This window comes from Calypte anna, chromosome 20 (assembly GCF_003957555.1).
Source record: "Calypte anna isolate BGI_N300 chromosome 20, bCalAnn1_v1.p, whole genome shotgun sequence".
Taxonomy (NCBI): domain Eukaryota; kingdom Metazoa; phylum Chordata; class Aves; order Apodiformes; family Trochilidae; genus Calypte; species Calypte anna.
Genome location: NC_044265.1, coordinates 7,152,769 through 7,158,823, shown reverse-complemented (window position 1 = coordinate 7,158,823; position 6,055 = coordinate 7,152,769).

Genomic DNA, 6,055 nt, shown 5'->3' with positions numbered 1-6,055 from the left:
ATTCCAGTCCCTTCTTGCTCTGAGAGAGGATCCTGGCTGCAGGTCCTGGGAGCTTCAGGATAGAAGGAGACAACACTCTAAAAAAAAAAAAAAAAAAAAAAAAAGGAAAGAAAGGAAAAAAATGTTTTAAGGCAATTCAGATTATCAATGCTAGCAGTTCCTGAAGTGAGTGGGCAAACCTGGTGTTTGAAGCCCAGGAAATAACCCTACTGGAGGACAGAGCTGGGACACACAGCACTGCTTGGGCTTTAGACTTCTGATCTTACTGTTATGTCAGAGAAGACTTAACTTCATGACACATAGCTGAAAAAAAAATGAGTCAATGCCATATGGACTGATGAAGATGGAACAAGCATCACATGGAGCATGGGGTGTCACCAACCCTTGCTGGGAAATCAGCTGTCTCACCCCAGCTGACTTCTCCTCTCACTGCCCATCAGTGAACAGAAGATTGGGATTTCTCTCAGAGAGAAGGGGAGCTTTTCCTCTTTCAGAATTAGTCATGGCACAAGGGCCATGATAGGATCCAGCAAACCATGTGCAGGTAATTGTTCATCTCATCTGGCAGGCTGCTGCTCCCTGCTGAAATCATGAACTCCTGTGCTGGGCTCACAAACCGTTTAAGGACTCATCTCATAGTCCTAGCAGAGGAAGATGAAGCTTCAAACCTGAACCTTTCCCAATTCATTATAACCTGCAAAGAAAACCCTACCACACAGGCAGGAGAAGTTCCAAGACGTACAGGCCAGGAGATGAAGTCCCCCAGTGGGACAAACTTTCCTGACCTCCAAAATGTTCAGGGCACAGAGCTCCAGCCACCAAACCCCTCGCCCAGGAGCCAAGGACCAGACTGTTGTGTTTGCTCCTCACATTTCTAAAGAAGAATCTCCCCTCCTCTGACCAGCTGGCACACAAGAAATGTGTATGACCACTACCCTCCCCCTTGCACTGAGCTCCTGGGTATAGGACCCTTCCCTGGCACCCCCCAAAACCCACCCCTTTACCAGATGCTCTCACACTAAGCCACCACGTATGGGCAAAAGTGACAGAGTTCATCCAGCCCAGTCCTTATAGGGACCTCTTCTCCCACATCAAGCTGGGCTCAGCTCTCCTGCTGGGTGGGAACCACTGGAGCCCAGGAGCTTCTCATGCTCCTCAGGGGTGGAGAGGGCAAAGGGCTGGAGGTCAGTCCTGTCCCGGCCACCCCCTGGGACAGAGCAGCACCTGCTGGGGGACACAGCCCGACCCCATGGCAGCAGCTGGCCCTGGAGCATCAGCACTGATGAGCAGAAGCCAGCAGAGGAAATCCCTTCCTGCAGGCACCACACAAGGTCCTTCCTCCTCCACTCAACAACCTGGCTTTGTGGATGGAGTTTTCCTTTTTCCCACATGGTTGGTAGAGCAAAGCATCCCCCCTGGTGCTGGGGAGTGAGGAACTCTGCCTGGCTCCAGCCGGGTTGTGGCACCAGCCAGGCGGGCAGGAGAGAAAGTGCCATTTGTTTGAACCATCCACAGCAATTGCTTGCCCAGGCCCTGAATTAGGTCCTGAAATCCACTTGCAGACTACAAAGGGCCACCCCAAGAGGCCCATAGCTGTGTTCTGAAAAACTCATCAGATTCTCCTCAGCTGCAGTTCTGAGCATAAACTTCTTTCTCACTGTATTTGTGAGCTGACTGACTTCATCAGCCCCCAGCACCTCACCCAGGCTAGACAAATAGCTTTCTGGGCCACAAAAATAGTTACCAATAAAGAAATAAAAGACTCTCAAGTCCACAACAGAGCAATGAGTGTTCTCTGAGCCTCCTGCATCACTGGGCAAAGGGGAGCTGAAGTCTGTGGGGCTTGACCACTGAGTCCAGGCAGTAACAAGAAGTGGTTGGATGCAAACCACTAGATTTTTTCTATAGCTCAACTCAAAATTCATCTCTGCAGGCTGGACTATTCTAAATGTAGGATATCTTCTTTTTTATTCCCCAAACTGATGACCTCTAACTGAGCTGGAACCATCAATGCCCGGCTTTCCCCGGGACACAGTGAACAAGCTCGCTTTGTCAGAAACAAACAAAACAAACAATCAAACAAACAAAATTTTAAAAAGTGGATGAGCTGTGTGTGCCTGACACAGAGAAGAGAGGGGGGAGCCGGGCGAGACAGCGCAGCTCAGCGAGGCGACTGTGACACCTTGTGGTGACATCCTGCTAAAGGTCCTGGAGGTCCGTGCTCCTTTCAGCTCAGAAACTCAAGGAGCCCACGGGTGGGAGAGTTTCACGACAGTGCAGGAGGCACGGGAAGCTGGGAAGCGGATGCTGTGTCCCTTCGGGATGCTCCAAAGTGCCTTTTCTCACCTTGTCACCGGGGACCTTGTGGCCCAGCTCCCGGGTGGTGTCACGGGGCTTTGCTTTCTTATCAAACTCCTATGGAACTCAAGCTCTGACATTTTTTTCTCTTTCATACCTGATTCAGCCTTTTTAAACACAACAACGAGCAACAATCTGGCTGGAGCTGTAAAACAGCAGAGGGGTTTTGCTTGCATCGCAGCTTGGAAGGGCAGCCTGGATTTCCTTCTGGATTAGGGGGAGGGACTGAGCTTCCACCCCCCACGGGCAGAGATTTTAAATCCATGTGGGCTTTGTAGGCTGCCAGACCAGGTCTCAGGAGGTCTCAGCCCTAACAGGAGCTTCTGGCCAAGTGACCTAAAAGTTCCTCCTGTAGTGACAGGGTGAGCCCGTGGTGGTGACAGTGACGGGAGGGCGTGCAGGGCAAGGAGGCAGCTCTGTCACAGCGAGAGCAGGAGGTACAGGAACTACACAGCTTAAGAAAATGACTGGGTGAAGATGATGAACTGAGGGCTAAAAATAAGATGATTTAAGGCTGAAGATGTTTCTCCATGGCAGTACCATCAGCACCTCTATATCACGTTATTCTGCCCGTTCAAAAAATTGAGTGTGGGAAAGATGAACCCATTAGTGGTGACTTTTTTCCTTGTTAAAATCACATGCAAATGAACAACTTATGGTCATAAAGAGCCAGATCACATCTTCCTGGATTTCCACTATAGAAATATAGGAAAATCCCAGCAACATCTTTTCAGTGACTGCCAAATGCAATAGGGGATCCCAGGCTACCTCACAATCAGTAGCTGAATTTTTCCTATCATTCCAACTTTTGGTTTGCTTCAGGAATTTTTCCCTTTCTCTTCTGAACTTCCAGCATCACTGCATGGTGCAAACAGGCTGAGCACAGCCCCAGAATCACTCACCCCTGGAAAGCTCCGTGTAGCAGCTCCTCTGTGTGAGCAGCTTGGAAAGCAACTTGAATGCTTCTGGGATAAAAGCTACAACACAAAAACGTTTTCCTACTGTAAATAAACCAGGATGATTTTCCTCCAAGCGTCTCAGGAGAACATGTGGATCTTGGTCCTGAATTGGACGGGGAACATCAAAGGAGTAAAGCAGAGATATTCTGGATGTTGAATTTCAATGCATGAATGGCATTTCCTGTTAATTAAAATTCACAAGCAGGCTGCAAATGTGAATGGCTTTGGTGACCGTTGTTGGTTTTTTGCATTCCCAGAGAAACGGTGCATAGGCAGGCAGAGTTCCTTTAAAACAACAGTTAAAGTTACAGAAGGTTAATACAATATTTGTAGTGCCCTTTCCTGGGAATTTTCATATCTCTACTCACATCACAGACCCTTTCAACAATAACAGGGTTGATTTACCATAAAAAGCTGATTTTAGTAAATTTTAGTACTAGCAGCAGCAAATGGATTTAGAAATTACTCATGCAAGCCAGTTCACCCTTGAACCCCAGGAATACTAAATCTTAAAATCTGTTAAAAAAAAAAAAAAATTAAAATCAAGTTTGCCAGGCTAGCCTTGCTGTCTCAGATGCCTGGGTATGAAAAAGCAGAATTAGGTAATGCTGTTGTCCAGATGCCTTAAACCAGAACCCTGGGAAACAGAGGCTGCTAATAGAGCTGGCAGAAGCCAGGTCTTTGACTAAAGTAGAGGTTTAAGGGTGCTCCTCCCACCTTTCCCAGGTGTGTGGCCTTGTGCAAGTCACTGGTCCCCTCTCTGCCTCAGTCTCCCATGTCCACACAGAGATACCAAACCTTCCCTGGCTGCATTTGTGCAACACCTTCTGCTCTTTGACGCTCCAGGATGCTGGGAGTGAGTTTTAGAGATTTCTACACCCACCCACCCCCCCTTGTGATCTCAGTTCTGCTTTTATGTCCAAACAAGTGAAACCTTCCTCCTGGATTCAAGTAGGATGAGCCAGAGCTGAGACCATAAGTAAATCTGCAGCTCTTTGCAATGAAGTTGGACTGGATGTTACCCTTCAAGCCCTGGAAATAGATGATCCAAAGCCCCTTGCTGCCTGTCCTCCGGGCTGCAGAGACAGAGGCAGCTCTGTTCCATGACCAACGCTGATCCCCTGCAGGAGTAGCCCTAGCCATGGCAGGACAGCAGGACAGCAGGACAGCAGGACAGCAGGACAGCAGGACAGCAGGGCTCATTTCCTGGGGCACTCAGCCATGCCAGCACAGCCTGTTCCCTGGCTGTGGGACAGCGATGCCGCATCAGTCACAGGCAGCCTGCTGGGAAAGGGAACTGCAGGGAATGATTTTTCCCTTCCCATTCATCCCATCTTTGCTAAAGCATGGCAAGGAGCATCCATGCAGAAGGATGGAGCCCAAACCCAGCCTGCAGCCAGCAGTCCTGGGGAAGCATGACAGTGGCATGGGATATCCTCAGCAAAGGTGGTTGCTGGGCTGCACATCTTTAGCTCAGCAGCTCTGAGACACTGGGCTGGAGCCTTCATGGTTCTGTTCCTCACCTGCTTAACAGGGCTCTATTTTGGCTCTGTCTGAGAGGGAAACTTCCCTGTCCTCCTGCTGGGAAACCACTGCCTGGAGGGTGAGGCTAGAGGAGGGGTGGCTTGGGTTTTGCTTTTCTCCTCTCCACCTACAGAGCAAACAGGATGATGAGACATGCTAACAAATGTGCTTTATTGTGCATTTTCCACAATCATTAAGGATTTCATTGAACATTAAGGATTTTTTTTTTTAACTTGACTGATCAACATTCCACATTCAATTGGTTTGGGCAGTTTTGGTTGGACTCAACCACAACAACCACATGGCCCCAGGGCAGCCATGGCCATCGAGCATCACCCTGACAGCTACCACCTTCCCAGGGGCTTATCAGCAGCACAGGGGCAGGGACAGGTGACCCTGGGTCACATTGCCTTGCCAGCTCCACCTGGCATCATATCTTATCAGAGATGCTGTCCCAGCACAGGGATCCAGTCATTCACCTTTCCTAAACCAAGAATCAGATCCTTTAGCATTCAATCATCTATTTCAATGACTGATCTTTTAAATTAAATATTTTAGATTCTTACAGAAAATAAAATCCTTTTTTAAAAAAAATGGATAAAAGGGTGATTAAAATCACAGACAATTTGCAATGCTTTCATTGAAAGTACCCAAGCAATCAGACTTTAAAAAAAAAAAAAAAAAAGTTAAGAATCTAAGCCTATTTTTCAGAAACGTCAATAATATTTCAATGCAACTTGTCTACTGACCTGTGACTCAGCTGGTTGCTCATGAGTGAGTCAGTCTCACAAACCTCAGACCAGCCACATTCACCAACTGTGAAATACCACCAATGTCCAAAGTTACATCAGAAATTAATTTGGTCCCAAGCCCCATCTGTGTACTCAGTGCAGGGAACCAGGCAGCAATCACCATCCCAGGTTTTCAAAACATCAAATGTGTTTGGAAACTGTTGCCTTCCTGTTTCCAAAGCGTGGAGCAGTGCACCAAGTTCTACCAACACATCTCCTGAATGACCCCTTCACACACAAACCTGAAGACACAGCCTTCATCCTCCATGAGAGAATTACTCATGAGATGGCAACAAGGCCCCATCCTTCACATCCCGCAAGAAGCACCCGCCGCGCCGCCTTCCCCCGGGCCAGATTCTGACACACTCACTCATATTGGGTTGCAAGTAAATAATCCAGTTGTCTCCACCCTTTTCCCAGGGC